The sequence below is a fragment of the Octodon degus genome, unplaced genomic scaffold (assembly GCF_000260255.1).
Source record: "Octodon degus isolate 3935 unplaced genomic scaffold, OctDeg1.0 scaffold00309, whole genome shotgun sequence".
Taxonomy (NCBI): Eukaryota; Metazoa; Chordata; class Mammalia; order Rodentia; family Octodontidae; genus Octodon; species Octodon degus.
This window is the reverse complement of record NW_004524885.1, coordinates 1,355,507-1,365,914: the sequence shown is the minus strand read 5'-3', so window position 1 is coordinate 1,365,914 and position 10,408 is coordinate 1,355,507. Positions and strand designations below refer to the sequence as shown.

The 10,408-nt window shown below is 34.3% G+C and overlaps 1 pseudogene; it reads left to right on the top strand.

Annotated features, from left to right (window-relative positions):
• Positions 1-1,543: 1,543 nt before the first annotated feature.
• Positions 1,544-2,333, top strand: LOC101577843 (annotated as a pseudogene).
• The last annotated feature ends 8,075 nt before the right edge of the window (positions 2,334-10,408 follow it).

Below are 10,408 nucleotides of genomic sequence, written 5' to 3'. Positions count from 1 at the left end.
AGAGAGGCCAACTTTCTGCCTGAGCTGCTGCCACTCTGTTTTGCTCTCTTGCTCTTTGCTGCCACCATGAAAAGTTGTTCTGTGCCATGTCCTACTTTCCCTTGGAGCCACCTGAGTATGAACTAAATCTTTCATTAGCTATGATCTAAATAAACCTTTCCTTCCTTCATTTTGGGTACTGTGTATCTTTCCCAGCAATTAGCAGAGTAACAGAGGCATGCTGCATGCATGAAACACATTTAACTCTAAGGGAAATTCAATGACTAATTGTCAAAGGATGGAAAGAAATCTTCTATGTATCAGAAAATGATGTAAAAGCAGGGGTAGCTATCCTTGTTCCTGTACTATCAACTTCAAAACAAAAAATCATCCAAAGAGACAAAGAAGGTCACCACATACTTTTTAGGTAAAAACTGCAAGAGGAAGAGATAAAAATAATAAATATATATACACCCAAAGTAGGAGTATATGCATATATAATGCAAATTTTGACAAAAAATCAAATGAACAATAATACAATAGTAATGGGGGACTTTAACATGCTACTATCAGAAAGAGAAAGATCAACTAGCAATGAATTATCAAAGAAATAACAGAACTGAACCAAACTTGTGAAGAAATTGACTTGTTAGAACTTTACAAGTTGTTGAACTCAGCAACAACAGAATACACAATCTTCCTAGCTGCACATGGGCTATTCTTCAAATTAGACTAGATACTAGCACACAGAGCACTCTTACATAAATGCAAAACAATTGAAATCATCCTGTGCATACTATCTGATCACAGTGCAATAAAACTGAAAATTATTGACAAAAGAAACTACAAAACACCATAAAAAGAAGGAAAGTAAATAACAACCTCCTATACAACAAGTGCATCACAAATGAATTTAGAGAAGAAACTTAAACAAATATTTACAATCAATGGAAAAGGCAGATACAACTTACTGCGATATGTAGGATGCAAGGACAGCTGTTTTTAGGAGAAAACTTATAGTGGTAAATTCTCACATTAGGAAAGAAGAACTAGCCCAAATAAATGATCTTATGCTGCACCTCAGCCTCCTAGAGAAAAATAGAACAAGTCAAGCCCAAATCTCCCCCCAACACAAAAAGGCAGAAAATTATAAAGATTAGTGCAGAAATTAATACATTGGAGAATGCTAAAATGATACAAAGAATAAATTAATCAGAGTTGATTCTTTGAAAGATTAAATAAAATTGATGACCCCCTAGCCAACCTAATAAAAAAGAAAGAAAAGTGCATTTTTATGCAATATAGAATGAAAAGGGCAAAAGCAATACAGACACTAAAGAAATTCTGAAGATCACCAATACTTATACTTCTGAAATTATTACTCTCATAGGTGGAAAACGAAGAGGAAATAGAGAATTTCCTAGATACATATTAAATGCAAAACCTGAGTCAAGAAGCTAGACAAACTCTCAAGATGGATCCATGGCGGGTGTGTTTTGGCTAATTCTGTAGCCTGGTATGGCTTTCTCAGTCTTAACTATGTGCTTGGTTCAGCACCATAGGGAAATGGGACAAGCAGGTGGCCTAGATGAATCCAATAGCAATGTCCAGATCAAGAGGTCCAATGCAGTCCTCAGGGCCAACCATCCAGGATTATCTGAATTGACCCAGGCGTACCTGGGAAGAAATGAAAGAGAACTAGAAAAGAAAAAAGAAAGGCTCTAAGGCTTTGGATGAATTTGAAGAAAAAAATAATAAGAATTGGAAGAAAAAACTAGAAAAGGGAGAAATTATTAAGTGAAAATGATATCTGTGGTCGTTGTTATTTGCTGCTTTGAGTTAACCATAGAAATAGCCCTTTGCAGCATGAGAAAGCCCCTGAAAAAAGAAAAGAAAAAACAGAAAGAAGAAAAGAAATAAGAAATCTGGTAGGTATTCATCTTGTTCATTGAGCTCTGATTCTTCCAGCAGTTCTTCAGATTTTGAGGATAAGGAAAAGAAGCAAAAAGGAGAAAGAAAAAGAAAAACCATTCATATAAATCTTCTGAAATCTCTCTGTCTGAAACTGAGTCATACTGTCAGGATAGTTTAAAAAAGAAAAAGAAGTCAAAGAATGCAACAGAAAGAAAAGGACATTAAAGGACTTACCAAGAAAAGAAAGATGTATCCTGAAGATAAATCTTCTTCAGCTGAGTCCTTGTCAGAATCAAATCATGCTGAAGAGGTATGAGCGAAAAAGAAGAAAAGCTGTAAAGAATGAGAAAAAGCAACAGAGGAAACAAAAAAAGAAAGATAAGAAACACAGTAAGAAGAATAAAAAGTAGTCTCCGAGATCAAGTCCTGAGTCACCATAATATTACCAAAAACCATGGCTCTCCTATGAAGAAAGTGCGATGTCTAATGAAATTTCAACTGTGAAATTATGATATATTTAATAACAATCATGAATTTTCTTGTTCTTAGAATTATTCCTGTACTATTCAATAGGCATTCGAGGGCTTCTACGTGAAAGTGCCATAATATTAATATTAATGTAATTCCTACTTAAAAAAATTTAACTAGAGTCATCTGGCCATTTCTGATTACATTTTAAGATGTATCCAGATTCATTTCCTATTGATTTATCATTAGATACTTCTAGTCAAAAATATTATCTTTCTTCCCAAATATTTTAATGATGAGTGTGACTGCAGCGTGTTATCTCCCAGGATCCCATGTAGTGGAGGAGAGAAAGTAAATGCTCGAGCAGAAAGCAACAATTATGGCACTCTACAGATAAGTGTATCTTAAATTTTCCCACTTGTATACTTTTTATTTACCTTAGAAAGAAGCTTTTAGAGTGGAGGGAGGGGTGCTTTGCTATAGTTAGTGAGAATAGTGTGGCTTTGGTCCTCACCCCTCCTACTTTTGTGGACACAGTAGCCATGCTTTCTGTGGAGATCAGAGCTGGCCCTCTTGCCCTTTATTGAGCTTAATGGTATCTGTGGTCTTTGTTTTTTGCTGCTTTGAGTTAATCATAGAAATAGCTCTTTGCAGCATGAGAAAGCCCCCAAAGCTCTGAGTTTATATCTCCACATCAAGAAAAACTAAAATTTTCAGCTTTAGAATGTGTTATGCCATTTGAATTAATTTTTGCCCGTACTTTTGCTTGGAGAGGGATCGTTTCACATAGACACTGGTACTTCTTGAACTTAGTAACTAAAGATTCTAAAATGCATATTTTGTACTGTTAAGTTTTAACCAGTTAGGAAGATTTTATGTATCTGATTATAGTTACTTTATTGCTTTTTACAAATTTTGTTGAGATTAAAATGCTTAGCTTTTGTTAAATGTTATCTGTACTCTCTCAAGTTCATTACTATGTTTAATGGCACCCTTGCCAAGATAGTTAACACGTAAAAAGCAGGTTTTGAGTTTATGTTTTATTTATCTTTTTATTAATTTTATTGAGAAAGAAATAGCAATGAGACAGTTCCAAAATAGAGTAGTAGGATGGTAACAATAATTAACAGATTGCATATTGTTGTCTTCATAGTAGTTATTCAGAGTACAAGATTCAGACATGACATCTTGTCTAAACACTTTGAGGACAAATCTTCGCTCTGAACTAAGAGAAAATAACCCGTATATCTATCCTTTTTTTATTTTAGGAAATGGTCTACAGAGTGCTCAGGATCTCACTACTAGATTGGACTCCTAGTGATCTGCCTGTTTACAGCCTCCCAAAAGCTGGGATTAGAGGCACGCTCCACCACACCCAGACTCAATTGTTGTCTCACTGTGCCCCAGGGGTGGGGCTGGAAAGGTAGGCCTGGGGTTCGAAACCCTGTCCCCTTCATTTACTTGTAGACACGTTATTCAGCTGAGCTATTTGGCTGGCTGTCTATATCTTATTTTGTATATGTAGATACATAATATATGTAATATATGTATATATAATGTATATATAATACATACTATACTACATATATATGTATATAAGTACAAATATTACTACAAATTAGTCCTTCATTTATATACCCCTTTTTTGTTTAGTTTTGTCAGAGAAGGGTGTTCCATTGCCATTCAATTATTGTAGGTGCATGAATTGAGCAAAACAATCTAATATAGTCCAATAATCCATAAAATGGGTTATCCATGAAACTGGCAATGTAAGAAGTTCTTGACTTTACCTTTTGCAGCTTAGAATATTAATGTGGCTTTACTCTTTATACCTCGTGTTTATTCTTTTCTGCTGAATGTTGTAGACCAAGATAAAGCAAGACCCATATAACAAGAAAAGTAACTTTTGTTCAATCAAATCCCCTCAGGATTTACCCTGAAATCATGTACATCATTTTGTAGATCTTTTGTCATTTTCAGCTATGTGGATGAGTCACAAATATTGCTTCACCAATTTGCTTTCTATTAAAGACTGAGAGATATTTTTTCTCTGTAGGTGACCCTCCCTAAGACCACTATACATCCTTGATTACTTTCCTCTTTTGCCTCATAATCTCCTTGACCAGAAAATTTGGGACACCACTGAGTTACAGGATGTTATAATATAGGTTCTCTTATGTCCTGAGTCCTCACAGACCTTGAAGGACTAGGGCCAAAATATTGGCTATCCTTGTAGTTGGACATTTTTCTAATTTTTTGTTCTGCAAACTTAAATTGTTAACCCTCTAAAAGATTAGCTTAATGATATTATTTCCCTATAACAAGCAGTTGAGCTTAACATCAGTATCTGTCTAAATATCAAACGCCTTAGACATAAAATGGAACAGGTATTTTCTAACAATCATTGGCCTGCTCAATGAACTCAATACCCCTCCCCAGCCAGACACCAGGCCCAGCATGTGTGGGGATAATCTGCCTACTCTCTGAGCTCAAGTCCTTTCTCTAACCAGACCACATGTCCTGCACCAGGCTTCCTGTTGTACCTTGAAACAGAACTCCCTGCAGAGAGGCTAAGAGCCAGACACACTCAACTAATCCAGGAGCTGAACATCTTGCAGAGGGGCACAGTGGCTTCACCTCTACAAACTGCAGTAGGAAGAAGCTGAGCACAGCAGCCAGACCAAAGCCAGGCACATCTGGAAAAGTTCAAAGTTAGTAGAACCTGGCCCAGTAAGCTGAGATACTTTGCTCAACCCAGTTATGAGAGAGTCCTGTCTTTTTCTCTTGATCTATGAAGGGGGCAAAAGGTAGCCTGATGAATGTGTCTACCTGAAAGACCCCAGGTACATCAAGGGGAGGTGATTAGACAAAATTTGGGGCAACTCAGTTGAATACAAATTCCTATTTTAATATCTCCTTAGCTGCACAAACATTATGTTTGTTCTTACTGTATAAAATACAAACCCATTAGCTACAAAAGTTTCTCAACTGTTAAATATCACTACTCATTAATAGTGTTCCTAGTTGTAGTTCTAAAATACAAAACTATAACTGGCTTAACCATATAATATCTTGGACAAGAACATCAGTATGTGCTAAGGTTATAACTGCACCAAGTTTCTACACCGAAGGTCAGAGGAGGGAGCTATACAAAATGACAAAGAGAAGGAGTAAAATGCAATCTCAGGCCCCAAGACCACCAGAACAAATGCAGAAGACAATAGCATAGAAGAAATTGGAAATCACACAGTTAAAATCTCTGAATTAATAGTTTGAAATAAAGAAACAATTGCAGAAAGGTATAGAGGAAATCAGGTCAGAATTAATCTCTGAAGTAAAAAAAAAGACAGGATAACTATAACGAAAGAATTAATAACTACTTCTAAAGAAGACATTGAAAAAAAATTAGGAGTATAGAAAAATGCGGTAAGCCTTGAATGAGCAATATAGGAAAGAAATGGATCCCACAAAGCAGAGTGAAAGAAATAGAGAGGAACTTAAAATCTCAATCATAAGCTTGGAAAACTGCATGAAAGTGAAGATAGAGTTTCAGATTTTGAAGACACTGTTCCCACTAATGAAAAGGTAAGAAAAGATCTCTTCAAAACAACTAGCATGAAGGAAAAAATAATTCATCATCTTCATGATGATGCATAAATGAACAATGTGAGACTAATAAGCATTAATGAGAAAAAAGAAGTCAATGCAAATGATTTAAAAATATGGGCAGAAGTAATAGCTGAAAATTTGCCAATTATGGGGAAACAATCTGACATTCAGGTGACTGAAGCATACAGAACTTCATATAATATCAACTCAATTAAAAATACACCAAGACATATAATACTCAAGATCTCAAATCCAACACAGGAACAATATACTAAAAGCCACTAAAGAAGAGAAACAGATCACATTTAAAGGTAAACTGATCAGAATAATGGCAGACTTCTCTTCACAAGCCATGAAGTCATAAAGAGCATGGAACAGAGTCTTTCAAGTCCTCTATGAAAACAAATCACAGTCCACTTTAGTATAGCCTGCAAAACTTCCTTTCAAATCTGATGGAGAAGTGAAATATTTCCAAAACAAAGAACAACTAAAGAATTTCATGATGACGAAGCCAACACTAGACAGACTGGTAAAAGATGTTCTATAGAGGAACTAAACGACTAGAACTCCACGAATGAGAACAAAAAGAACTTACCAAATAGGGCAGACAATTAAACTGGAGAAAAAGGGATAAACAACAGTAGGTAAATAACCTGTCAATAATAAGTCAATATATCTCAATTATAACCATCAGTGTAATTGAATTCAATTCATCTATTAAATGTAATAGCCTCGCACAGTAGATTAGGAAGCAAAATCCAACAATATGCTGTATAAAAGAAAGACACTTAACTCATCAATTGTTGATATGCTAAACTTAAATCCCTATAGAATGTGAAAAAAATAAAAGAATTAAAAGAAGAATAAACAATTATGTATTTTAACACAGAAATTTAGAAATTTAACCATATACAACATTCTAGCTGGAAAGTCTTATGTCATTTTTCTTCTTGTCTCTTCTTTTCTTTTATTAATTTTTTAAACAAAAATTTTCTTTAGAAAGAGTATACCAATAATTGATATGACATGTAGAAGCAGTATGCCTTCAGACTGAACCTAAGTTTTATAAATAAGTTGAGTGGTAGACCTGGTATGCTGCGTCTTGCTACATAAAATTATTTCTAGAATCTTAGTAAATACAGTGTTTTAAAAATTAAAAAAAGATGCACAAACTCTGCATAACCCAATAATGGGAAACAAAATTGAAAATGTATTAAAGAACATACCAACAAGGAAAAGCCGAGGTCCCAGTGGATTCACAGAAGAATTCTCCAAAAATCTAGAGAGGTTCTAATGCCATCTTTTCTGAAACTCATGAATGAAATTGAAAGACTAGCAATTTTTCGAACCTCATTACTGGAAGCAAGTATTACTCTCATTCCAAAACCGTATAAACATCCAATTAAAAAAGAGAACTACAGGTCAGTCTGGCTAATGAACATGTATGCAAGTATCCTCAATAACAGTCTAGGAAACAATGTAGTAAATCATCCAGAAGATTTTACATACATAATGAATCCTCAGTGAAACCCCTGGTTTCATTCCAGGAATGCAGGGCTGGTTCAACATATGCAAATCCATAAATGTACTACAATACATCAGTAGAACCAAGAACAAAAACCACATGATCATTTCAGTAGATGTAGAAAAGCTTTTGACATAGTTCAATACTCCTTCATGATAAAAAGCCTACAGGGAATTGGAATAGATGATCTACATTTCTACCTGAAAAAGCCAACTATGTTAAAACCAACAACAAACATCATACTAAAGGGTCAAAATCTGAAGGCTTTCACTTTAAATTCAGGAACAAGACAAAGATGCCCACTGTCCACCTTCCTATTAAATATAGCTTTGGAAACTTTAGCCATAGAAATTAATCAAGGGAGAGAAAAAAACGGAATAAGAATTGGAAATGAAGAAGTGAAATTATTATTTTCAGAAGACATGATTCTCCACTAAGAAGACCCCAAGAAGGCTACCAGGTGTCTTGTAGATTTAATTACCAAATTCATCAATATAGCAAGATACAAGGTCAACACACAAAAATCAGTAGTATTTTGTACACAGAGAATGGACATACTTAGAGAGAATTTAGGGAAAAATGCCTTTCACAATAACATAAAAAATGAAACACTTAGGAATCAATATCGCTAAGAATGTAAATGATGTATAGAGTAAAAATTATGATACTTTGAGAAAAGAGATTGAAGAGGATTTGAGAAAATGGAAAATATATTCCATGCTCCTGGATAGTAAGAGCCAACATTGTAGAAATGGCCACAGTTGTTACAGAGATTCAATGAAATACCAATTAAAATGCTATTAGTATACCTAACAGAGCTAGAAAATGTATTTATAAAATGTATTTACTCATATGTATTTAGAACAAGAAGAGACTCAGGATATCAAAAGCAATCCCAGGAAACAAAGGGAAAGCAGAAGGTATACCGAATTCCTGACCTGAAATTATACTATAAAACTACTCTGATGAAATCAGCATGATACTGGCATAGAGACAGAACTGAGGATCAGTGGAACAGATTAGAACATGCAGACACAACTGCAAACACACATAGACAACTTGTCTTTGATCAAGGGCCCAAAGATGCTCAGTGGAAGTAAGATAGCCTCTTTAATAAATGGTGCTGGAAAACCTACCTTTCCACATGCTGAAGGTTAAAACTAGACCCATGCTTATCACCATGCTCAAAGCTACAGTTCAAATGGATCAAAGTTTAAATATTTAACACAAACACTAAATCTGGAGTAAAATTCAAGTAGTACTCTTAGAGAAGTAGGGTAGGTAGAGAATTCATTCACAAACAACAACAACAACAAAAAAAAAAAAACTTCATGAGAAATACTTCAATGACTCAATAACTGGGACTTCATCTTTTTAAAAAGCTTCTTCCCTCAAAACAAAATCTGCAACAGAACAAAAGTAAAACCCACGATCTGGGGAAATTATAGCTGACTCTCCCTTAAAGGCCTTCTATCTAGAGCATATTAGGAAGTAAAAAAAAATCAATCTCCAAAATTCAAGACCCACTCAAAAAATGGGCATCTGAGATGAATATATACTTCTCAGATGGAGAAATACAAGTTGCAAGTAAATATATCAAAAAATGTTCAAGTACTTTGGTCATTGCAGAAATGTAAATTAAAACAAAACTGAGATTCCATCTTACCCCATAAAGAATGGCTAACATTAAGATGTCAGGCAATAATGAATGCTGCAGAGGCTGTTGAGGAAAAGAAACCTTTCTGCGCTGTTAGTAGGATTGCAGACTGGGACAACCACTATGAAAATCGGTGTGGAGATTCCTTCAAAAACTACAATTGGAGATCTCATTCATGCCAGCTACTTTCCCCCTGGGAACTTTTCTAGAAGATCTGAAAATACCATACTACATTCGTATGTGTGCACCCATGTTAATAACAGAACAATTTGTCATAGGTGAATCCGGAAACAACCCAGATGTCTATCAACTGAACAAAGGATAAAGAAGATGTGATGTTTTTACACAATGGAGTATTATTCACCTACAAACCAGGATAAATTTGAGGTTTTTGTCAATACATGGATGTAATTAGAGAACATACTTTTAAGTGAAATAAATCAGAACTACATGTGCAAACATCATTTTGTTTCCTTAGTGTGAGAACTTGATAAAGAAAAATGGAATTGGAAGGGTACAATAGATACTGGAAAAAGACAATGAATTTACTCAAAATGAAAGAGTTACTGAGTTGAGAAGGACAGGAAAAGGAGTGAAGGAAAGATATTAATCTGTGTATGTAAGCAGAATACTTTGGACAACTGTGCTGTGTATTTCTGCTGGTCTATGGGCAAAAAACAGTGAATGCTTTAATTCAATTTATTTCCTTTTTCAATTGTTTGTACTTTTTCTCTTCTTAATTTCCTATACATTTCTTTGTTTCTTCTTTCTTCTTACAATTTTATATGCATATATCTGATAAGAAAATAAATGTTTGAAAGACAACACTGGGTATTACAACAAATACTCTAATATTTATGTTACTCTGTCAAGTGAAATTCTGTATAACATATTTTTTCCGTTGAAACTCTGATTGTTCTTCTCTTGAAAAAATTTAAAAAAATACTTTCTCTATTTTTTGCATTTTAGATGAAAATTAATTTTTGGAACCATAATAATTTAATGCAGCTAAGTAAAATACATAGCAGTTAATATACATTTAGCATATTTCTTATTCCTTGACATCATCATTCCTGATTAATTTGAAATAATGAAAATTACCAACTCTTTTTTTATGAATATTACCATTTGGAATGTATCAATACTGATGCTGAAAATGTCAAATGGGGATATAAAACACAAGAGGAAATTTATTTAAGCGTGATGTAATAATTTAGTATTTAATTTCTAAGTGACCATGGATTAATTTTTGAAAC